Here is a 26,252-nt window from a genome sequence, read left to right as displayed (position 1 = left end):
TCTGACTCACTGTTGTGCTGAGATAAAATCACTTTGCAAAAAAACAGCTTCAAGGTGAAAATGCCAGTTTATTAATGTATTGTACAAACATGAATTTATGAAATCACTAAGTGTGAAATGAATGATTAATGAATAAAGGCTGAAAGGCTCACACTTATACATCGATTATAGTCACAGTAAAGGTGACATCGGAGGGCACCCTTCTGATCCTGCTGTTTTATTTCCATAAAATATTATCAGAAGTATGATGGTGCCTTTTATTTCTTCTCTTTGGATTTCCCTAATACAATATAGAAAAATAAAGCCTTTCATGGGAATTAAAATGAAAGAGTCCTTTCAGAGTTCCAAAAATATTACCCAAACTCTGCCAAGATTAATATGGTCAAAGTTTCCATGAAAAGCATAATTTCATGGGAGTTATTCCTGTTCAGATGTGTACAAAAAATACCAACTTAGTACTCCTTTCTGATAGATATGCACCTGAAAAAAAGGTTAATTTGGTTCATCCTACTATTCATATTTCCACGGGTGCTGTTACTGCAGGTTCTGTCATTAGAAGGTTGAAGTTTAACGGTTTTTGATTTAACATTACACATAACAGTAACTTGCATTTTATAAGTCTTTATTGTTTATATGTTTACATAGTACTCCCACATGTTGGAGGCAACTCTGGCAGGTAGGATTATTATTTCTTTTCCAGTTTTTAACAACTAAGAAAGCAAAGTACAGAGGACTTCAGAGACTTAAGCAAAACCGTACAGCACGTAAATGGTAAATTAAAATTCAGGTCTCCAAGTTCAGTTGTTCAGCAGACAGAACATTTCTGTCTACCATATGCCAAAACTGTAATAAACTGCATAATAGGAAACAACGGGTTGCATTGAACATAGTTGGAGTTAGGAACCTCCACCTTTTTCTAATGTCGCACCTTAATTTCCAGAACCTGCACTGGCCACATCAAATGGTAAAGAAAAAAAAAAACCTCTTGAAAAACAAGGTCAAATCTAGACTTGGAGTCTCTGGGTCTGCCCAGGAGAGCTTGAAGAGGAGAAGTTGATTGGAGCATTTACGGTAACTATGCTGCCTTTGAGAGATACCATCGTTGTAACCAACACCGCGGTCTCATTAGCGCAAAGTCTCATCTGGCTTTGTGTGAGATTTTCCATCCAGTCCTTGGTTATTGTCCTTTGGTGGAGAGATCTGGCAAATGATATTTGAGTGACCTCATTCCCCTGAAACATGGGCTTAAGCCAGAAACTGAGTTCTGCAAAATGGACATGGCTTGGAGGGAAAGGAAAATATGGAGACGGTGCTATAAATGAGAGGTTGTCAAGTAAACAAATAAAAAACATCGCAACCTTAAATATGGCATCCCTTTTTAGGATCAATTAACAGGTGATGCAGTTCCAGGTGGACTGGTTAGAAAAAGAATTTACCAGATATAGAAGTGTTACATTTGGTCAGCTGTAAACCAGATTTGTTACCGAACCCAGGTCCGGCTGCTCGCTGCTCGAAAGCCAATCTTTGAGAGACAAGTGTTGGTAGGAAAGGACAGGTTGCTTTATTTCAGAGGCCGGCAACTGCGGTGGTGGGGAGTGCGGATGCCTGTCCAAAGGCCAACTCCCCCCACCCCCCGACAATCAGGGGGCAAGAGCTTTTATAGACGGAGGGAGGGGCTACGTGCAGAAACAGCACAGTCAGCTCTGACAGTCATCTTGAAATTGGTCATTGGTGGTCCAACCAGCATCATTTCCATTGTTTTAAGTACAGTTAATCTTTAGTTCCAGGGTCGGTTTGTTTCAGTTTCTTTGAGGCCGATTCTTGGAATTGTGGCAGCTTAGGTCATGGCTACAGTCTGGTCATCATGTAGTTAACTTCTTCCACCTGGTGTGGGTTTCTGTAGCTACAAGACAGCTCACAGGATACGGCTCAGGATATGATCTATAGCCCTTGAGGAGGAACTAGAGGTCCTTGACTTTGCTTAATGACTAAACTATTATTATTTGGTCTCCTTTGACGCTTTTCCTTCGTTTCTGCATTTTCTCACTTCTCTGATTAAACTTATTCTTTGGCTAAAGTTTTTCCACAGACAAAAGGCAGGTGGAGGACCTGGAGGGGGGGCGGGGGGAGGGCAAGGACCGTAGAGTCCTGCTCCGTTTCAAATTAACTCTAATGACAATCAGATTTCCCATAAAATGGTCATTTAAATGTGGCAGAACATACATAAGACTTGCATCATACTCTACTTGAATATATTTGCAATAAATTATCAATAATACCTGTAGGTAAATCAACTATACTCCAATAGAAATTAATTTTAAAAAGACCTGTAGGTAAAAGAAACTTCAAAACCATCACCAGTATATTGACTTAAGTAAAAGGCAAGAGTAAATTGTGTCTTGGAATATCCTACCAATAGAACTATAATGTCTCAATTGTGATAGGGCTTACCATGTTATGCCTTCTATAGAATTAGATCAGAATGGTAAAGACAGACACATACATACATACTCATACAAAAAGGTGTAACAACTGAGTCTAAAGTATTTGTGGAAATATATATATGGAAAAAGTAATACATCTGGAGTAAATTTAGGCAGTAATGAGTGTCAGCATACAGAAACCAGGTTTTCTCTTTGTAAAGAACAACACAAAAGTGGTGCTTAGGGCACCTTGGTGTGACATGGTATGGCAAAAAGGACAATCCAGCTAGACCTCTGTTCGTATTTCAGGTAAGTAAATTTTTATGTGACTTCAGACAATTTTCGTCATCTTCCTGATCCTTAATTTCCTCATCTGTGTAATGGGGTTGGTCATAAAATAAGAAGTGCTTGACATTCAGCAGGTATGTTCCCATTCTTACTCTTGGTATAGTTGTTGCATATGATGGAATAAGTTTTGGCACCTAATACCTGATTTACTAGCAGGGTAGAACTTTCTAAGATCAATGTCATAAATTAGTATCCTGTAATATTTTTAACAACCATAGTTTTTGCAATTTGAAAATTTTTATGGAATGTAAATTTACATGTTAAGTGTACAGCACTTTCTACCATATGTTCACAGATGGACTCATCTCAAACTACTGAATTTTCATGAGTCAGAAATTTAACATAGCTCTGCAAATAATATAGAAAAAAATACTATTCACAAATGGTATTGCTTGTCCCCTAAATTTTCAATACTTTCAACTAGCTCTTTTCTGTGTTCAGGTCATAAACCAACCCCCTATTCATGTGTCAAAGATGGATAGGAGGAATGAATGTACACTGGACTATACCTCAGCAGAGTAACTAACACGCTCTTGTTTGGTTAGAATGAGACCGTGACTATTGCTGATTTTAGGACGTTAGGAGCCACATTCTCTGAGTTGACAGCATAATTGCTTAAAGTCTGAAAAACAAGGATTCAGATAAAACCGATCACTCACAAACACAACATTTCATGCTCTGGACCTTTTTCCTCAGCTATAATAATGTTGTGGGAGCTGCCAGGTTTCAGATATGGGTCACTGGAAACTTTAGGGCTGAATTCCATTTAGCATCTTTTCATCAGCTCAGTCAAGCACTGGAGGCATGTCCTAGTGTCTAAGGTTCCTTGGAATGGCTTGTGTTTAAAAGTTACAAAGCTGTTTTATTTGCACTGATGTGTAAAACTCTAGGAGCCATTCCTTAACCACTTGTCTTCATGCCCATAAAAATCCTAAATATTTTTCCTTTATTTTCTAGGTCATTTAATATGTTCATATTTTCAATTAAATATATTGACTTTCAAGCTTCATTATTTTCAGCATTATACTATTGCCTTTGGCCTATAAAAATATGCTTTATATATAACTATAGAAAACAAAATATTATTTGGTAGTTTATAAGACATTTGGGTTTTCCTTTAAGTTTACCGTAGCAAATTAGCGTGATTAGTTGTGGGTGAGGTGAGCCCAAATCCAAACACCCTGTATGGAATAACTTTTCAATGATTGGAAAGAAGATACAAGTTAGCTTGAAAAGATCTTCTCTTTTTGCTGCTCATTCAATCACCTGCCTTTGATAATAGCGTCCTGATTTTCTTTTGGCAAAAGCCACAACTTTCCTCTTTACTCTCAGCCCTGTGGACTGGGGGTTCCTGATGCCATCCCCAAGCTCCAGGTTTGGGGGTTAATCCTGCTCTGGACCATGGGCATCTCCCATACTTCTGGCTACAGTGGTTGCATTAAGAATGGTCACATGACTTAAGCTGTTCTAAGGGGAGTTGATCTCAGGATTGTTATTGAAATATTAGGGGAAAAGGATCTTTCTTTCCTATGAGGCTGCTGAGCTGCTATCATAAGCCTGGGGAAATGAGAGACATCTTGCCATCACGCTGAGAGAATCTGCCCCAGAATGAGGCCTGCATCTTAAAAACCGGAGCTGAGATATAAAGTCAGGCTCCTTGCCACAGGATTTATTCTGGGTTCGCCTCAAATAATAAGACAAAATTTCTCCTGAGCCCCACTATTCCATCTATTTATTTTTGAAACGTTAAAACGATTCCGTAATAAAGAGATACAAGTATAAAATTTAGAAACTTTGAACCATCCTCAGTGTAGTCTCATTTTAACAATGTGATCATGTAAGCACTGCCATCTCTTCAATTTCCCAGTCTATAAAAAGAGGGAAGCCATATTGAGATTTATGCACAATAACAAGCCTATTTATCTGAATATTATCATTATGCTGAATGATAGAGGTAAGTGGTGGCTTTCATACCTCCAGTGTAGATGAGCCCACAGACTTTCCTGACAAATTATTGTATGCCTATATCATTCCAATACTTACCTATATACTTTCTTTTTTAAAAATTTTTTATTTATTTATTTATTTTTGGCTGTGTTGGATCTTCGTTGCTGCGCGCAAGTTGCAGTGAGCGGGGGCTACTCTTCATTGCGGTGTGCGGGCTTCTCATTGCGGTGGCTTCTCTTGCAGAGCACGGGCACTAGGCGCTCAGACTTCAGTAATTGTGGCACGTGGGCTCAGTAGTTGTGTCATGGGCTCTAGAGCTCAGGCTCAGTAGTTGTGGCGCATGGGCTTAGTTGCTCCGTGGCGTGTGGGATCTTCCTGGACCAGGGCTCGAACCCGTGTCCCCTGCATTGGCAGGTGGATTCTTAACCACTGTGCCACCAGGGAAGTCCCCCCTATATACTTTCTTTACTCTTTGTCACCCCTTCCCTTCCTCACAATGTAGTTCTTCTGACACTTGTAAGACACCTGTGACATAAGAACCTGTTCTGAGCATCTCTTGCAAAGTCCTCATAAAGATGACAGCTACTTTGGGGATGACATCCCCCACTTAATTCTTCTCCAAATGTTCTGAAGGGGTTTCTTCAAATAATTTAAAACTGTCTATATTTAGGAATAAAAACTCTGAAGATGACTTCTGAAGATTTTCTCCCTTCTGTTAAGAACAACTTTAAGAGATATATTTTCATTCTCGTACTGGATGCACCCCTACTTCTGGTTCCACTTCTGGGTGTGGGTGTGGGTGATCACGATCGACAGTTGACCTCCTATTGCATAGATGTTCATGTTTGTGACTAAAGAAATAATCAGAGACTAAGATGGCCACTCAGGTGGCAGTGATACGATCTGTGACATTCACCCAGGGGTGGTTTTTAGAGCTTTTAAAAAATACATCAAGTGAATAATAAGTTAGGTAGGGCCTCGCTTGGAAAAAACCTAATGGGAGCATAATCTAAGTAAATAAAAGTGACCAAGGAAATTTCTGGAAGAGAAGCTGGTTTCATGGATCATCACACTGCATCTACCAGAGTTGTAACTAATGGTCATGAGGAAACTACATGGTCCTGATGTATCACGTTCACAATATCTGGAAGAATCTTTAACCTTATTGCTTTATGAAGCCAATAGAAATACTTGAGAGGATGTTCAAAACCACGCCAAGGAGTAAGAACGATCTTCAATATGCTATACAGTTTACTTCAGTATGAGTCATCAAAAGCAACAAAAGCCAATACTGTAAGGTTTTAAAATTTCCAGTTCCTCCATATTGAGAAACTAGAAACAGTCTTTAGTCAAGTTTGATAAATAGATTACATCCTGATTGGGTCAGGATTCCTCATTATTTTTCCTTGCTCAAATTCTTATCATCAATTTATAGTCCAGGTTTGGCCCCATGTCCGTATATGGCAGGACGTGTCTTTGTTGATGTCATTTCCAGAGGGTCCTCATCCTCTACATTGGCCAGACCTTAACCCTATTTTAAGTACCATGTCTGCCACTCCTGAATAGGTTTGCTCTTTCTAAGACTGTCTTCAGAATGCTAGTTGGTGTATTGACAGGGAATGGAATTTTCCTGTGTTTTCAATCTTATAGCTCATTGTTTTCTGTAAGCAGCATTCTACCCTCCTATTTTCCTTGCACCTGTTTGACATTAAATACACTTCCAATAATTTTTATTCATTGGGAAATATATTACAAGCGTTCCTTCTGTGTTTTATTTATCGTATTATCTGGTCTTCTAATAGGACACTCTACTTCTTCTTTTTTTTTACTTTCTTCCTCGCTGGCAACTAACCTTGAACATATTCTCTGCGGTATGTGGAAGATAATGTTTACGCTCCCAATCTTGAAAGAACTTCTCCCTAATCACTTAATGAACTATAATTAACCAAATGCATCAATGTTGCAAGTGTAACATGTGACACTCACATAGAATGAAGACAGTAGAACTAAAAAAATTCACAGATATCCAGACTTTGCCATATACTTTTGCAATTGGTAACTTGGGTTGGAGGGCCAGCTTTACAAATGATTTCAATGTAGCCGGAGATGAGAACCACTAAAGGGAGTTTTGTTGAGGAGCACTTCTTCAAAAACTTCAGCACAGCTTAGCTTTCCATCATGGGCCCCGGACTGACTGCAGCGCCCTGGGTGCCCCGGTTCAGGAGTAGCTCGGGCCTGCGGGTCCAACACTGGTCTCATACTGAATCCCCCGAGTGCTCTCACAGAGCACGGCCCAGCCCAGAACCACACGCACATACCAGCGTTTCCGGGCCTTACTGTGCATCAGAATTGTCTGTGGATAGTGTAGGAACCATCTCACCTCCTCAGAGAGCCCATTTCAAGTGGTCATGGGTGGGGTCAGGTGACTAAATGTTTTAGAACTGGGTACGTGGTTCCAGTGAGCAGCCAGCATTCAGTAGCACTGGTGTGTGTTTGCCTGTGCACACGTGCACATGTACCATATACATACGTGTATTAACGTGGAACCTACTGGAGCCTCAACTGAGAGTGAATATGGATGTGTGGCTCCCTGCTGAGGCCTCCAGAGGTCTGTTTATCTGAGGAGCCAGTTTTAAGGGAAGAGGGACCCACGTAAGTTAGGCCTTCATCCCAGGGATGGACGGAGCGAGTCTGTGTGCAGCCTGATGTCCACTCTTCAGCTCTGGCCCTGCCCCAGTCCCACAGGCTGAGTCCCGGGACAGGGAGAGCTTTAAGGGGAAAACAAACAGCTATTTCAGGTTGCACCAGGCAACAGAACGAAACACAGGGCAGTCTCCCAACTTACAGATGACCTTTTGCTTGGCTTTTGCGCAAGGAGGCCGCCCGTGCACTGCAGCAGTGTCTGAGGTGGGGAATACGGGCACAGCTCATGGCACACGGCAGGATGTGCCTGGCGGAGGTCTCCAGGCACCCAATGGACAAGGAAACCCACTACTCCACCAGTGACCTGCACGTACACACCTAGTGCCTTTTACAGGTGCCTTGAAAGGACTTGGCAGGATGTTCCATGTGATCAGGTGTAACTAAGGAAGGGCTAGTGACACTGCTATTATTATTATTATTATTATTAATCCTTAGCGTGACCCTATCTATTTATTCAGGCTAGAAAGAACCGGAGCACACGCGTGCACACACATACGCATATATGTATACACGCATGTGCGCGCATATAATACACATGCATGCGCACATGTTCGCATGCATGTAACACGTATGTGTGCATGCCCGCGTGTGGTGCATATATGTGCGGGCGTGTGACATGTATGTACGTACACACACACACACACAAAGGGCCACCATTACATGGGAAGGTGACTGCAGGTTCACACTCCCAGGGAAGCAGGAGGCAGAAAGTCAATATGGAAGCTGCCCTCCAAGCAGAAGATGATGAGGCCCCTAAGACCTAGTGGACTTGGCCCTTCTACAACCATAAGAAGTCTTATGACATGAAAATGGACCAAGTCTGCAGCACCAACACTGGAGTCATATCTTGTATGGTGTGTAAAGACATACACGCATACACGCATACACACACACAACTACAGGTTATATGAGTTTGTTCTGGTATTGACCGAAATCCCTTCTCTCTTGGAAGGGATTAGTTCTCTTGGTTATAATTTTCAACAGTTCCAAGAGAGAAGGGATTTCGGTCAATACCAGAACAAACTCATATAACCTGTAGTTGTGTATATATATATATATATATATATATATATATATATATACATATATATTTTTCATTTTAAAATTCTTTGTCATTTCTAATCTGTCTACAATGGACTAGCTATTTTCTCGTTAAAGGGCATTTCTTACAGCTATTGAAAAATCTAGTAACTGTCTACAGCAAATAAGTCACACCTCAAGCACTGAACACCTACTTAGGAATTTGCCTCTGCCCACTTTCGTGTAATGCTGAGGCCAAAGTAGATCTGCCACCTTCCAGAGCATTCTACAAAATAAATGTCTCTCAAAGCTGCACATTAGTCAGAAATGTCTTCTCTCCATGTGAACTGTGACAGAGCATGACTGTATATAGATGGTCCTAAATTGGGGTGAGAAGGAAGTCACTTCACCGTTAAATACTTTCTGAAAATGTCTCTCCCACATTGCAGACAATGTTGATTATATGTTACTTCCTAAACGTCACTATCAGATACCCTGGTCTTTTCATCCAGGTTTTACTATTTAACTCTTCAGAGTTACACATGCAGAGAAAGGATTCAGAGTGCAATGAACATCTCCTCTGAGACGTTTTTAGGAGAATTAAATTCCATAAGAAGTTTTGAAATTTTGTAATTCAAAACATCAAGTCTATAAATTAATGACACATCTGGGATTAGCCACTCCGGATATGTGGGTCTGATGTTGGGCTTGTTTTCCAAGCTCTCTGGGGAGGACATTCCACAAACTCACATATTTTGTCATGAGATTTTCTTTATTAAGGAAAGAAGCTCAAGCATTTACAAAAAATCATTTCAAACAACACAGAAATTGGATTTACTTTGTTTCCTTATTAACTGACAACTCCCCCCTTTCCTGTTCCCACCAAAGAAATTGGTATCAATTGCATGCTGTGCTAAAAGAGATAAAAGATATTTTCATCAGGAAATTCCCTGGCAGTCCAGTGGTTAGGACTCCATGCTTTCACTGCCAAGGGCGTGGGTTCAATCCCTAGTCGGGGAACTAAGATCCCCCAGGCCGTGCAGCCAACAACAACAACAACAAAAAAGATGTTTTTATTAGAGTTCATGAAAATGACTAATTAGATGTTCAAGTTTTGAGGCCCAATAATATTTTCACCATCCACAAAATTTGTATGGATTCCACACAGACTTGTCAACACCTTCATTACTATTCCTTTCAAAGGTTACATGTGAATATTCCATGTGACGCCAACAGACTGGTAAAATATGAGAACTTGACGTTCTTGGATTTTTATTTGGTTTCCACAGATTCATTCTTTTGAGAATCTGGGGGCATAGAATATACAAGTTTGGATGGCTGTGGGTTAGATTAATTTAGAGTGGGGAAAAATCATCTCTTACTCTCTCTTTTATACTCATACACCTAAACACACACACACACACACACACACACACACTTTTAACTCCATTTTTTTCTTGTACATAAAGGTATAAGAAGTAGACCAAGTGATATCTAGACTCCTGGGACTGAGGGTCTATAATTTTATTAAATGTATCACTCATCACTGATCATGATCAGATGTACAATTCCGCCTTAATTGGGGATATAGAAGGTAGCACTCTATAATCAATAAAACATAATTTAACTGAGAGCACGTTATTAAATTTACCAAATACCTAGAATTTTTGCTCTTCATGTATTAACTTTAAAAAATCACGATAGGCAAATGACAAGCGGGATTTTAAAATGCATATTTTAAATCCACGATTTCCTGACTATGTGAGTTGATCAGCATGTAAAAATCCCTTCCTCTCACCTATTCTGTATCTAAACTATTGCAGCATAATAGCCTGTTAAAATCCGATGACTGTCAGATCACTTAGTCCTATACCCTTATTCAGAGGCAAAATAGTAAAGACTGAAATAAAGGGACTCAGTAAAGGTCACCTTCAGCTGGATCAGGTCAAATGAGGACTGGAACACAGACCTTCAAGACAGAGGCATTTGTTCAGCATTGGCTTACCCCAGCACAGTTAACCTTCAGGTTAATGCTAATGAAATACTACCATATTATCCAAATATAAATTAATCATACTCAGCATATTATGCTATTAAGGAAAGAAGTCTGTTTAAATACTTTAAAACTATTTTTAACAAGGGAGTCATTAAAAAGGATTTTCTGGCAAGCTTATGTTAAGTAGAGAAATCTATTAATCTGAACGTTTGCCTCCAAAGTATTCTTATTATTCAAATTTTGATTCATCGCAGGCAAGACCACAGGTATTAGCCTAGTACATCTAATCCATGCGTGTTTCAGATAAACAAACGGCTGGAAGCAGATTGCATTTTGTCTGCTTCTGTGTTTTTCCTCTCTCTAGCTCTTCAGCTTACCTGCATGCAATAACTGTCACACACCTGTGCTAAATGTTATCACCATTCCTCCTCCTGAGACTCACGCTAACTACCTCGGGCCCATGGAGCCGTATAATGGCCAACACAGGGAACCATGTGACTCACTGTCTCTGCCCTACCTCCTCTGTCCTCTGGGGAGATCACACATATTTCTACCATTGATTGGTAACAGTTCTGTTAATTCCACACCAGAATGTTCTTTCTCATAGATACTCATTCATTCAGTAAGGTTTATAGAGCCTCTCCTTGGTGCTGGGCACTCTCCTGTTCTGGTGTTACAGCAGCGAATCAATAGACAGGTATCCCTGCCCCTGTGCACTTGTATTCCAGAGAGAAGGACAGAAAAATACATCACTGGATATATAAAAGTGATTAGTACCATGGAGATAAATAAAACAAAGATAGATTATAGGTAACTCCTAGCAAAAGGGACACTTTCCAAAACAAGAAATGTAATCTCACTACATGATTATTTTCTGCAGTAAATCAAAGCTACAGAGTCACGCTCATGTAACTAGGTGTTAATACGATTAATATTGCAATGGTGGAATTGGTGATGCAAAGAGCATAGTAGAGCATTAGATAGCTGATCTAGCAGCTAAATCCTCATCTTCCATAACAGTGAGGTAATAGATATTGTCTAAAACATATTGCCTAATTGATTAATCAAAAATAACAGCATAAATAGATTAGTTTCTATTTGGGAGTATTAGTTAAGAAAGTAAAAATTGGTTGCCCCAGGAGAGTACATTGATGAGAGGTTAAGAGTAGGCTGGGGTCTGCTGTTTGCATTATAAGCCTTTAGGACATTTGACTTTTTTCACAAACTCTGTACATCTATTGCTTTAAACATTTTTAAAGATAAAAAGTAAAAAAATGAATAGAAAGAAAAAATAGACCTTGATGAAACTGACTTATGACCTACAGGATGAACTATTTTGCTACTGACTAGCAGAATCAGAATTGGAGGCCAGGCTACATGAATGCAGAGGCCACGTGCCGCATTTATGTGATGCACCGTTCTATGTGGTTGAACGACTACGATAAAATAGCATCATTGCACTATAGGAATCAACCAGTAAATGACAGCTCTTAGTATTATAATTCAATACCACTGATTTGATAATTGTGTGGTCTTAATCTTCTCAATCACATTTTTCTCATCTGTAAATTAATAACACCAACCTTAAAGAATTTTTGTGCGAATTAGGAAGATGTCTGAAGATCACCAAGTCCTAGAACTCCAGAGAGGAAGGAGGATAAAGATTTGCCTTCGTGTTGCTTACCCAAACCTGTCCATTACACACCTCACTCAGCTGAGCCCCGGGCAGGGGCAGGTGGGCGAGTGGGAAGTAGACTTCAGGAGGCTCCTTGTGAGTCTGACATCTTTCTTCTCATCTATGGCTCTGCTCTTTTCTTCTTATACGAATTACAGATTTTTCATTCTTCCAAACCCCATTTGTTATTAATGTAGTAGTTGTTTCTTATACTCCAGAACCACAGCTACAGAATCCCTCAAAAGCCAAGAATTAACTTATTTTGTTCTCTACTGTTTTAAGATACAGATTTTATAATTATTGAGGTATGGAAAAACCGAGGCATCAGGAAATGATTGCCAGTGAAAGATAGTTTGTTACAGGTCCCAGGAAGAGGGGGCACATCGCACCATGGGGGCTACCTACGGGGATATTCAAGTAGGTCAGGAGGCAGGGGGAGCAAATGAAAATGTGGGCAAGAACTTTTCCTGTGGCTTCCATGGGGAGAAGCAGGTAAGGAAAGGTGAGCTCTCTGCGGATTGTCTAGTTTGAATAATTTTCATGGGCTCTGGGGCACAGGGGTTGTCCTGAGTTGTCTGGTAATCTCTGGGGTAATTAGTGCAGGAATTAGGCCTGATTCTGAGAACCCAGTAGAGAAAGAGGTCAGGGCTATGGGCTCTGGAATGTTTGATTTGCATTTTGAAAGATGAGGCTTTTGAAAGGCTGAAGGCAAGTTGTTTATTATCTCTAGGAACTGGTTCACCCTGGAAGGGGGAGTCCCTCCTGGGTCAGCAAAGACCCAGACGCAAAACATCAAAATACAGACAATACAAAAGGTAAACACTTCCAATTATAGGATGAAAAGTCCTGGGGATCCAGTGTACAGCATGGCAACTATAGTCAACAATACTCTATGGTATCCTTGAAAGTTGCTAGGAGAGTAGGCTTTAAACGTTCTCACCACCACAACCGCAATAAAGAAATAGCAATTATGTGAGGTGAGAGATGTGTTAACTAGCCTTAACGTGGTATCATTTTTCAGTATATACACATGTCTAATCGCCACACTGTACACCCTAAACTTATACAGTGTTATATGTCAATTATATCTCCCTAAAGCTGAAAAAAATAAGAAAAAAAATAAGACATGGTTAGTACACCTACATTCTTCAGTGTCAAATAACACTTGGGGCAATGGAATATTCTTATCTTGTCTCCCCACTTGGAAGGAAAAAGGGAACTATTAGGGAGACTTTTAATATCGAAAAGTATTATCCCACTAAACACTCTGCACATTTTGTAACACGGAGCCTTGCTAATCAAGACCATCACGTTATCGATGGATATTTTATTGTTGTTGTTATGGAGTTTCCCTTATATGCGTCTCTGCATTTGTAAAGTATGAATGCTGTATATTTTATAAGTGGTTTGAATGCTTGGCTCTGTTGAAAGAGTCCTGCTGTGCAAATTGTTTTGAAATCCCTGAACTGATCAGCCTAGAAGCTTAGCTAGTTCCAGGGCCTTCCATGGTTCCAATCCCAAAGTCTTCATATCAAATCATCCTTTGCTTATTTTGCTACCAAAGAAAATTGCATTTAAACCATTTCTGGAAATTTTTAACAGGTGGCAAGTTTCTGCAGGCTCTTCCGGCACCATGTATAACTGACCCTTGACCTTCCGTTTTCTTAAACTAATGAAAACGTAGCTGTGTTCATACAGATAAACAAGTATTTCTTAACTGCCCACTCTGGGGAAATTCTGTGTTAAAAGCTTGATTTATTCAACACATATGTAATGTGTCAGACACTTTTGCAGGCATTGAGGCTATAGCAGTGAACAAGAGAGACAAAAGCTCCTTTATGGGGCTTATTCCTTATTAAGGGGGGGCTGGCAATAAACAAAGTAAAAAGTGATGGGGTGTCACAGGGCGCTAAGTGCCACGGGGTGAATGAAGCAGAGGGGAGGAGGCTTGGGGAGAAAAGGTCTCTGTAGAGGTAACATTTTAGCAAAGACTTGAAGGATGCATTGGAGAGGATTGTTGGAGATGGGAAAGGAGAGGGAGGGAGCTGGAAATATAAGAGGTGGCAGTTAGAACTTGGGATGCTTGAAATGGAGGTCATGGAGAGAGTATATAACAGCGGTAAAACCCATTCCCTGACCTGCCGAACTTTATGGTCTCATGAGAGAGATAAGGTTGATTAACACGAAATCACTGGAAATAGGTAATTAAAGATGGATTCGGCTGTATGGTTCACACTAGCAAGTGAATTCTGTGTTAAAACACTAAAGGATACTTATCTTAACATTTGCCAGAATAATCATTAACCAGATGACAGGCTTGGTAACCCCTAAAATTAGGGCACATTCCCACACTCATCATCACGACTCTCCAAACATTTCCTCAGTGTTCACTACATACAGTTTACTCTGCCAAGTATCAGGAACTGGCAAAGCCATGCGTGTGAGTTTCCTGAGGGAGGGTATCTTTTGTGATCCGTCCCTTGTGGGGGAATGTCCGGCATAAGGCTGTGATGGGATTTAGAGGTGTCTGAGACGACAGCTCAGGGGAGGTCTGTGGCTGAAGGAGAATGAGTCAGGAGTTGTCACAGATACGTGGTGATAAAGAGAGAAGGGGAGGAAAGTTTAGCTTTGATCGGTTGCTCCCTCAACCTGGTTGTATGGGGAGAGATTGTATATAGGGAGAGATTGTGGGAAAGGACAACTCCTGGTCTATTGAAGACCCCAAGGAGAGTCAACAGCTCGGGCTCCCAGGGACACAGCTCCCTTGTCACTGTCCTCTTCTGTAACACGGGCAGCAGCCATAGAAGGAAGCCTGGCTCTCATGGGGCTTTGAGGATAACAGACGTGAACAAGTGTGGGTGTGCAAGGCAGAAGCTAGGAGGGTGTTGCTGAAACAGCTCCAGGATTCCCAGCAGTAGCTGAGGGAAGCATTGGACGTCGTAAGCAGGGGGCTGCCTGGAGAGCGTGTGTCTGCAGGAAGCTGGACCAGCAAAACAGATCATTGCTGTCAATGGGCAGTCGGAAGAACTCACAGCCTGGTTAGCTCTGTAGAAGCCAGCGTCTTATATCAATATATTTCAGTTCATAGCTCAGCACTGTGTGAGTCATTTGTAGTCAATTTTTATTGAATTGAAACAAATTATCAATCTAGTCTCTCTGGAAATTGCCTTAACGCACAAGGTAGCAGAAGGGATACAGCCAGAGGGATACAGATACTCAGTTCCGAGGAAGGTGAAACCTTGAAACTCCAAATATGAGTGAAGACTTCACCTATGAGATAGAGAGTATGGCCATGCATGGCTTCGTCTTGCTGCAGAAGCTTCGTAGACCAGTAGTTATTATCGGCTGTCAGCATCAAAACCACAGCACCGGCCGTGCTGGCAGCGAAGCCAGGCAAAGTTAGGGATCATTACTTTCCACAGTAAAAACTTTTACAGGCTACTTCTATATCCTCCTGGAAACACTCAGCTGTTGTGCAGTCATCAGAAGCATCTTTCCACCTACACACCCGTAGAAGCATTTTGAACATCAGTTAAAATACATGATACTTGAGGTAGTGTGATATGTATTTTTACGTGGTAGTTTTTAAAATAGTATATTTTATGCAGTAGTTAATCACAGGAGCAAAGGTTTTTTTTTCTCTCTCCTTTTTTTTTTTCTTTTTAACATTTAGAATTTTTTTTTTACATCTTTATTGGATCTCTCTCTTCCTTTCCTACCCTTTATAATTTTTTTGATGCCCAATAGTGATCACAGCAATCCATTCACCATTTTCTTTTCTCTAGGAAATGAATCAGGCTGAAAATCTATGAGCCTGTGATAACAATTACTCATTGATAGCTTAACGAAGAAGACTAGGTTTTGTTTTTTTTTTACATCTTTATTGGAGTATAACTGCTCTACAATGGTGTGTTAGTTTCTGAATTATAACAAAGTGAATCAGCTATACATATACATATGTCCCCATATCTCTTCCCTCTTGCGTCTCCCTCCCTCCCACCCTCCCTATCCCACCCCTCCAGGCAGTCACAAAGCACCGAGCTGATCTCCTTATGCTATGTGGCTGCTTCCCACTAGCTATCTACCTTACGTTTGGTAGTGTACATATGTCCATGCCTCTCTCGAGACTTAGTTGGAACCCCAAATTAGAGACTGGTTAATGAAAGAGAGTCTCCTCCCTCACCCAAACCGTAGCACCTGATGTAGATCTGCTAGTGCTTGGGGCTGGCAAATGAGACACTGTCTAGAACTGGGGATTCCTGACATTTACCTCTTAGGTGCACCCTGTGAAGGGGTGGGATAATTTGATTGCCAGGTTCCAATCTTTTCTCTTAGAACGAGAGCCTGGCAAGACGTGCAGAGAACAATACTGCACTCTTGTGGTCAGAGGGAGAATTGGACATGAAGACACGTTTTTATTTTCCTGACTGATGCTGTCAGCAACTCCCAGAGCAATCTACTGCTACCAAAGTGAAGGAAACAAGTGATACAATTTATGGGATAAAATCCAGGCCCAAATAATCCTGGTTTTGTCTGACTTGTCTGGGTCATGTCTACTGCCTGGTCTGATTCAGCCTTTGGGACAGTGAGTCGTGTATCCATTTTATTCATAATTCAGATTTTCTAATGGCCAATTCAAGATGTTTCTCTCTCCATTAAGTATGTATGTAGCTTTTCATCAGTTAAATGAGGAAACAATGTCTCCTGTCCACCCGATGGGCTTACGATGAGGATCAAGTGCAAGTATATGAAAACAGTTTAAAAGTATAAAGCTCTGAACAAACATTATTATGGAGGAAAATACATGTTTATCTGTTATCATTGAAAACAATTCTCTAATTCAGTCCTGTGTTTTAGAATTTTCACCTATAATTACAACATAATAATGAAAAAATATATGTATATGTACACACACAAGTAATAAAAAAATTATATTCTATGCAATTACCTCCCTTCTAGACCTACTGATGAAAGTTTCTCCAGGAAGAAAATTCTTTATTGGTGATTTTTTTTTAATTTTTAAAATTTTTTAAATTTATATATTTTTGGCTGCGTTGGGTCTTCGTTGCTGCGCGCGGGCTTTCTCTAGTTCCGGCGAGCGGGGGCTACTCTTCGCTGCAGTGCGCGGGTTTGTCATTGCGGTGGCTTCTCTTGTTGTGGAGCACAGGCTCTAGGCACATGGGCTTCAGTAGTTGTGACACATGGGCTCAGTAATTGTGGCTCGCGGGGTCTAGAGCGCAGGCTCAGTAGCTGTGGCGCACGGGCTTAGTTACTCCGTGGCATGTGGGACCTTCCAGGCCAGGGGTCGAACCCGTGTCCCCTGCATTGGCAGGCGGATTCTTAACCACTGCACCACCAGGGAAGCCCCTTTATTGATGATTTTAAACTTTGAAAGATATACGTCCTTACTCTTTTCTGATTCACCCAAAGGGATTTTCTTTAAGGACTGTATAACCCACACTTTCAGAGCATCCTCACGGTATGGTGCAACCATTATTATAAGCACGCACATACTCGGTATGGAAGGAAATGGACAGTGGAGAGAGTTAGCCCTAAGACAGTGACATAGTTTCCTACTAAGTATCACCACCAGCTGATCTTTCTTTAAATCACTCCCAGGTTATTAAAATACAAGGAAGGGAATGATCATAAATAACAGCTTGGATTACTGAATTTTTCACTACAGTAGGGTTAAAAATTGGGTGGTGACACTTAGGTTAAAATTATTTAACGTGGTAATTTTTTTTTTTTTTTTGCCTTCACTGGAAAAATATTCTCAGTAAAATCTCACATTCAGAAACAAAACAAGAGGAAACCTATTCTCCTATGCTGTGCTGGGAAGATGGAATATGAAGGAACATTTCCAACCAGGAAAACAATGACTTAAAGTAACTTGGGGTGGGTTCCTTTATAATATGATCCTCGAGATATTGAAGGTCAGTCATGTCAGGCAGATGTTCACAACTATTTTACTTCATGCTTATTTGAAAGTTCAAACTAACAGCCAAAGAGGTCAAAGCGTTGCTGAGACAACCAAGAAAGAAGCAGCTGTTAATGTGCAAGTGGAATTAATTTTCACTGTGCAGGGCTCAGCCCACCCAGCCCTGCCCAGGTGGAACCTTAAATACCAAGGAATGAGGACATTGGTGTGCCAGCGTTTAAGTGCCAAACTGGGGGATTTTCTACGGCATCATTTTTTCATCCCCTTCTATAGTCTGATACTTTCTCTCTTCACCAGCTTGATTCTTTTTTTTTTTTTTTTTTTGCGATACGCGGGCCTCTCACTGTTGTGGCCTCTCCCGCTGCGGAGCACAGGCTGCGGATGCGCAGGCTCAGCGGCCACGGCGCACGGGCCCAGCCGCTCCGCGGCATGTGGGATCCTCCCGGACCGGGGCACAAACCCGCATCCCCTGCATCGGCAGGCGGACTCTCAACCACTGCGCCACCAGGGAAGCCCACCAGCTTGATTCTTTAGTCAGTAAAGAAAAGGGAAATTTTTCAGACGCTGAAATATTTTTCTCTATTTTTAGAATAAAACGTTTGTGCCTTTATAAAATTTATAAAATTATATAAATTTTATATAGTTCAAAAGTTACTCTTCAGCGTGTATTGCCATGAAGTTGAATTTTTTTTTTAAGTATAAACCAGATTATTTATTTATTTATTTATTATTTATTTATTTATTTTTGGCTGTGTTGGGTCTTCGTTTATGTGCGAGGGCTTTCTCCAGTTGCGGCGAGCGGGGGCCACTCTTCATCGCGGTGCGCGGGCCTCTCACTGTCACGGCCTCTGCCGTTGCGGAGCACAGGCTCAGTAGTTGTGGCTCACGGGCTTAGTTGCTCCACGGCATGTGGGATCTTCCCAGACCAGGGCTCGACCCCGTGTCCCCTGCATTGGCAGGCAGATTCTTAACCGCTGCGCCACCAGGGAAGCCCGCGAGTTGAATATTTTAGAGTACGTCCTACAGCTTCCCGAGCACACAGACTCACACACATCGGCTGTGCTTTTCTTGCTCTGTATTGTTCTGCTCTGGAACTTGTGGCCTGTGTGTTTTTGTGTGTATACTGTGCATGGCTTTCAGAAATGCTATGCAGATGCCAGTGGAGACCGAGCAACGGGGCTGAGTCTGGAGGCCTCCAGACAGGCTCTGCCGCTGGCTCACCCACTTCATGAGACCCCCTGGGCAGCCTAGCTTCCCGTCCGGCCTCCTGTTCCTGTCCTTGTCTGTGTCACCAGCTTCTGATCTTGGGTTTGTCCATGGACTGATGGATCACTGTGCTCACACGCCTGGGAGTTGACATCTTCTGCTCTGCTGATATTCTGACTACTGGTGGCCTAGGGCCCATGCTCTCACTCGGGCATCTGACTCTGGCCAGCCTCTGTGTGGCTCCACTGGTCCTGTCTTGGCACTGACATATCATACTGGGCTGAAAGGGGCCCCAAAAGGAGAGCTTTGACAACTGCATAGCATCACCTTTCTTTTCAGAGCAATACTGCCATCTCCTCCCAGTGGCCTGGGAAACCGTTAGCCAGACACCCAACCACTTGGGGTACAACAAATCTAGAGGTTCAGAAGAATATAGAGGGCAAGCGTGAATGATATCCTCCTAGATATGGGTTTCAAACTTCTGTTTTTTTAGAAAAAAATACTGATTTTAATCATATACAATCTACTAGATTCCCTTTTCCTCGTCTGGTCGACCTAGAACCTGCCGACCTTGCAGAAGTGCTGAGCTCAGTCGCAGCTGAGCGTGACTAAGATGGGTTTGACCCACTAGACCTCAAGAAGAGAATTCTGATCCGGGCTAACCCTGGAGTAAGAATAAGAGTAAGAATTCCATTTCCTTATTTGTGAATGAGGAATGGAAGGAACACTGTTCTGTGTCTGTCTCCTCACCGTTTCTGTCAGGAAAACCCTTGCTCAAAATTTCAGAAATAACTCAGATAATTACACGTCGTCGGTGCCCATAAGTCCTACTTACTCAGGTCCGTGTTCCCACCGTGTTTGGTTCCACTCCTATTATGGTCTTCACCCCTCGGCTTCATAACGCTTGTTTATGTGCCTTTGCTCCGTCTGGATTGTGAGTAACTGCAGGGCAAAGACTGTGCCTTATTCCTTTTGTATCCTCAGCTCTTTACATGGTGATGTGCAAATAGTAGACGCTTAATAAATGCTCGGTGGGGATTCCCTGGTGGCTCAGTGGCTGAGAGTCCGCCTGCCGATACAGGGGACGCGGGTTCGTGCCCCGCCCCGGTCCGGGAAGATCCCACATGCCGCGGAGCGGCTGGGCCCGTGAGCCATGGCCGCTGAGCCTGGGCGTCCGGAGCCTGTGCTCCGCAACGGGAGAGGCCACAACAGTGAGAGGCCCGCGTACAGCAAGGAAAATAAGAATAAAAAATAAATTAATTAATTAAAAATAAAAAAAATAATAAATGCTCGGTGAATTAACAGATGTTTCACATCGGAAGCTTTTAGCAGTGCAGGTGCTTTGATCTCTTGCCAGGGAGAGGAGCACACTCCAGACCCCAGGGCTGGCTCTCTAAACAGAAACAGAGAATTCTGCTTCCACTTAGGATGTGGAGAGCTTCAAGAAGTTGTCTCCCCCCACTTCAGCCGTGAGAAGAGGCTAATCTACAAAATCATTAACATTTGGGGGCACATCAGAAAGCAACCGAATGGACTCAATTCTGAAGAGCGACAAACCCATTGAGGGGAAATGGGTGGCAAGACTCACCTTGACAGAGCACGGGAGGAGGATGGAGCCGCCATAAAAGCAGGTTGGAAGAAAACAGCTAAAATGTTCACAAATTCTTAAAGCCCAAGGACAGGCTAGAGAGATAATTTGGAATGTCTGGGAGCCTGAGCCACAGGGAGCAAGTGCCCTCACATCTTTTCTCCACTTGTCCTCCCCTGTGGGCGTGTGAGAAGGATGGGGGTGCAGAGCAGGAAGCAGGCCCTGACACCATGATCTGCTTCTGAGGGAGCAGCAGAGGCAGATCTGCTGCCCTTGGGGAGGGGCCAGAAGATGCTCAGGGGCAGGGTCCTGCACTGGGCACAAAAGGAAGGAATGTACTTTTTATGGCTGAGTAATATTCCACGTTTTCTTTATCCATTCATCTGTTGATGGGCTCTTGGGTTGCTTCCTATCTTGGTTACTGTGAATAATGCTGCAGTGAACGTTGGGGTGCAAGCATCTTTTCGAACTAGTGTTTTTGTTTTCTTCGAATACATACCCGGGAGTGGAATTGCTGGATCATATGGTAGTTCTATTTTTAGTTTTTTGAGGAACCTCCATACTGTTTTCCATAGGGGCTGTATCAGTTTACATTCCTACCAAGAGTGCACGAGGGTTCCCTTTTCTCCACATCCTTGCCAACACTTGATATTATCTTTCTGATGATATCCATTCTAACAAGTGTGAGGGGGTATCTCACTGTAGTTTTGATTTGCGTTTCCCTGGTGATGAGTGATTTTGAGCCCCTTCTCATGCACCTGTCGGCCATCTGTATCTCATCTTTGGAAAAAAAGTCTGTTCAGGTCCTCTGCCCATTTTTTATTTGGGGGGTTTTTTTGACATTGAGTTGTAAATCTTACCATTTGCAGCAACATGAATGGACCCGGAGATACGCTAAGTGAAATAAGTCACACAGAGAAAAACAAATGCTGTATGATTTCACTCACATGTGGGATCAAAAAGACAAGACAAATAAATGCACAGACCTATAGATACAGAGAACAAATGGGTGGTTGCCAGAGGGGAGGATACGGCTGGGGCGATGGACGAAATAGGTGAAGGGGATTAACAGATTCAAACTTCCAACTGTAACATAATTAAGTCATGGGGATGTAATGTACAGCACAGAGAAAATAGTCTGTAATATTGGAACAACTTTGCGTGGTGACAGATGGTAACTAGAATTATTGTGGTGAGCACTACATAATGTTATAAAACTATCAAATCACTATGTTGTATACCTGAAACTAATATAATATTGTGTGTTAATTATAACTCAATTTAAGAAAGGAAAGGAATTACCTTGGGGTCATTACCTTGGGGTAGTTTCCATGGGGAAAGGGGCAGGGGTGTCTCTCGTGCCAAGGCTGTCAGAAGCTTTGCCATCAGGAGCAGCAGCTGAGAGAAGCAACACAGCACAGGTGTGTCCCTGGTTAATCTTGCTGCCACCACCTGCCTCTCAGTATCCACAGTGTGGAGATCGGACAAAGAGCTTCTGGCCAAGCGATCTGGATGCATCTAATGCTTCTGCCCCCGGACTGGCTGCAGAGCCCCTCTCCTCACTGCCTGGCGTTGCTCCTTGCTTCCATGGGACCACCGTCAGGCCTTAGCTACGAGGGAGTCTGGGGAGTGTCATTTGAATTTTTTCTTTTTTGGCTTTTCTGCTCCTGCAGTTCAAAGAGGCATTGTAGCTAGAGTTCAGGAAGGGATTCTGTAAGTGGGTTGGAATAGGAGTCAGAAAAGCCAGTCCATAATATGTACTGCCCCTACCATCCAACTAGATGGATTTCCATCGCGCTGTTTATTTCCTCAAAACGGAATAAAACGCTCATGGCTGTTTGTTGATTTTTATTTGCCCCATGCCTCCCTCTACCTCATTCATTTGTAATTTCCACTCATGCAGGGACCCTGTCCCCCTTGTCCTTCAGTGGATGCTCAACTATAAACCACAGTGCCTACCATATAGCGGGCCCTCAGTAAATACTGGAGAAAAGTCAGCAGACCCTTTGAGAATTAGATAAAAGCAAGCGATGGCCCTTTCCACGGAAAAATACTTATAGGCACGACATTTACATTGCACTTTCTGAGATTCCCCAGGAAGAAAGTATAGTGAGGAGATGAAGATGAGGTGTGCCCTTATTACTTTGCTATAAATGTAGCGATTTTGCTCTTAGAATGATTACATTGAATGTGACACCAAGAGTAGAAAGACCAGAGTAGAAATGTTTCAGGCCTCGGTGCAGGTGGGAGAGGCCAACGTGTCACTGGCAGGTCACTGCCCTAAAAGTGCAGGCCAGCAGCTAACACCATGTTTGGAAAAGCCTGACTGCGGGCAGAAACTGCAGTGTAGCTCCATCTGGCATTGACACAAATTCCTGGAACCCGGGCCAGCTCGTTTTTCAGGCTGATTGGCTGGCAACAGAAAAGGAAGAAAAAGAAGTCTTAGGTCTCAGGGTGCATTTTTTTCCTTCCCCTTCTGCAGCTTAAAGGAGGCTCAAAGCCTAAGAAGGGATTCGCAGTCCTTGAATAATAGCCAGAAAAGGAGATTAATAAGAAACGAAGGTGTGTGAGTTTCAGAGCACTGGGGGATTTTCCTGAGTTTTAGTATTAGAAGAATTTAGGGCTCTGCCTGGCATGCAACTTCCTAGTTCTACTGGTATCGCCCACCGCGTAGCTCAGGAGCCCCCATTTGCCTTCCCTTTTCTTTCACCAGAAAGGAGCTGAAGTCTAGGTCAGTCACAGTGTCACAGTGAGGTGGTCTCCCAGCCCCGCCCGGGAGGGGTTAGGGCAGGGACCCTGGCCCAGGCTGTCACCTCAGGCTGCTGGTGGGAGAATAGAGAGGGGTGCTTTGCTCCATCTGGCTACCCAGGGGCAGGGGGGAAAGTTCTGGTGCCTTTGAGAAACCTGGACTTGGCCCGGAGACATACTCCTTTCAAATGATGAATTTGTCAGACTTCCATATTTCAAAGGAGAGTCAGCAGTGAACAAGCAAACAAGTGTTTGGCAAGTTAATCAAATGGTTCCAAACTCCTTGATAACAGTTGGCTTTCTGCATCAGTTCTCTTTTTCCAATGGGGATTCTTCTTTATGATCTGCCCTCCTAAAGCTGTGTCATTTGGCCAATTTATCAACCCTTATAGACTCGTTTTTCTCCATATGAAATATGGTAACATTCTTGAAAAGAAAGTTCCTCATCCTCATCTCCCTTCATATGAGGCATGGTTCAAAATGAGTATGATGTTTTCTGAAATGTATTTTCTGAGCTACTTCCTTTCAGACATCGTTTCCATTTCTGGTAAATCTCAATGGCTGGGCACCCCAGCCTTTGGGGTGGTAGGTTTCAGTGCTTCAAGGGTAAAGTGGATTCCTGCTTGCAGCAATATGCTTTAACAGTGGAATTGGAATTTTGTTGCTGTGGGCTGCAAGACAATAAGAGCAAAGGCTAGACTTTGGAGAGAAGAGAATGAGAAAGAAAAAAGAGCGAGCCATAGAGAGTGAGAGAGACAAGGAGATGGAGACAGATGAAGAAAGCTGGGAAAAGAGAGAGAATGAATTTCATGAATCTCTTAAGTATGTAGAGATGCTGGGCTCACAGAGCTTCTGTCCTGATGGTAGAGAAGTTACCTTGTGCCAAGCAAGGCGTGGTCAGGAGACCTCTCCCACTTTACTAGGAGGATGTGGTGGGCGCAGGGAGTTTTGAGGGGAGGGAGCGAACAGCTGTGTCTCTCCCCTTGGTGTTGGGAGAGGGTGGTAAGAAGAAGAGAGACGCAATCTGGGAAACTGAGCCTCGACTGAAGGGGGATTTTAAATTAAAAAGTCAGGTTGAACTAAATCTGGATTCACCATCCTGTCCCATCATCACCACCCCCAGCAGACTGACACTCCTGAGTGAGATGTATCCGTTATAGAGAAATTGAGAAGCCACATTTTCTTTAGCCACCTGAGTGCAATGTGGATAATTTTGCTGCCCAGTCACACAGTTCAGCTTAGCCAGTGACTGCATGTCTACTTTGTTGATGAAGAGTCCTGTGAGAGGCAAAAGGAGACCATGAAATGATATCCGAAATCATCTTGATGATCAAGTCCTTTCTTTTTACTACAAGGCACTGAGGCAGAAAACTTAAAAAAAAAAAAAAAAAAAAAAAAGGAAAATTGGGCACATCAGTTTCTTCCTAACGCATAATCCCCCACAGAAGGGCAAAGTTTTCATCCATCTGAACTCCAGTCAAGCCCAGGTCAGGTCAGTTCAACATCTTGAGTGAATTTCAGCCATGATGGGTGTTGAAATTAATTTCCAGGCCCACGATGCAGCCACTCCTGCCCGGGTGACACATCAGTAAACCAAGACGTAGATCACTTTTGTGTCCCTGTAGATGCTCCTGTTGACCAGAAACGCAGTCTATGCAGGCAGCCAACTCCCAAAAGCCAAGGTGACTCTGGGCTCTCTACTTACTTCCTATTCCTTACTCATTTTCTGTTTTCTCTTCCATGTTCCTTATTCTTTAACCTATAAAAGCGTCCTGCCTTCCGCCACATTTTACAGTTCTGTGGACACTTGGGAACGGAGACTTCCCGTTTCATGAAGTGTTAAAGTTTGCTTCTATTACCTAAATTGTCTTCCTTAATCATTTTTAGCATCTAAAAGGACTTTACTTTGGAAGAGCAGCTCATCAACTTTTGTTTCTATTTTTTGAGAATCCCCAGATTTATATTAACCAGTAGAACAATCAGCCCTCATCTCATAACTGACTTCTTTGCTGTGACTTGCAGACTGCTGTAAAGACTAGAAGATACTCAAGAAAACAAGAGCAGGAAACCCAAAAAGGCGACTAACGCACTCTGGGGGAAATTAAACCAACTACCTAAAGCAGATTCTAGTACCCTCCAAAGAACATAAATATGTGGTGAAGAAAGCAGAGGAAATTGTCTGTACTTGAAACAGGCAAAAGCCAACCAACCAACCAACCAAACAAACCCCAAACCTATCATTTCTTTTAAATAAAAGTTAGTTCATTCATTAAAACAGTACCTATGTGCATGAAGATTGCTACATGCATATGTTGGGCTGCACTCTGCAGGCCTGCAAACTCTGTACTTGCCCAGCTCAAGACCAAAGAAAGAGTCCAGAGTCACTGACAGAGGCATGAATGGTTCACTAGATGCAGGGGTAGGGATGGGGTTAGGGAGGTTACCAGTGATAGAGGGAATTGACAACTGAAACCAGCAGAGGAGCACAGCCCTCACTGCCCCTTGGATAAACTATCATAGTGGAGATAGCTCTGATCCAAAGATTAGAGCAGTCGCTAGCTGGGGTCGGGGGCAAGTATGTAGGCAGCTTCTTCTCTTGTTGTGGAGCACGACTTACTCATAGAGCCTAAGTTAGGCTCTATGAGTAAGAGGGAAGG

The 26,252-nt window shown here is 42.5% G+C and overlaps 1 protein-coding gene across 1 annotated transcript in view; it reads left to right on the top strand.

The window, feature by feature from the left end:
- Positions 1-26,252, top strand: part of TLR3 (toll like receptor 3) — a 356,518-nt gene that overhangs the window by 304,538 nt on the left and 25,728 nt on the right. The window contains exon 6 of the mRNA XM_079909147.1: positions 941-1,071. The gene's annotated coding sequence lies outside the window, so the exon portion shown is untranslated. The remainder of the gene's footprint in view (positions 1-940; positions 1,072-26,252) is intronic.

Source organism: Stenella coeruleoalba (genome assembly GCF_951394435.1).
Source record: "Stenella coeruleoalba genome assembly, chromosome: 21".
Lineage (NCBI taxonomy): Eukaryota > Metazoa > Chordata > Mammalia > Artiodactyla > Delphinidae > Stenella > Stenella coeruleoalba.
The sequence above is the reverse complement of the archived record's forward strand: the minus strand, read 5'-3'. Positions and strand labels throughout refer to the sequence as shown.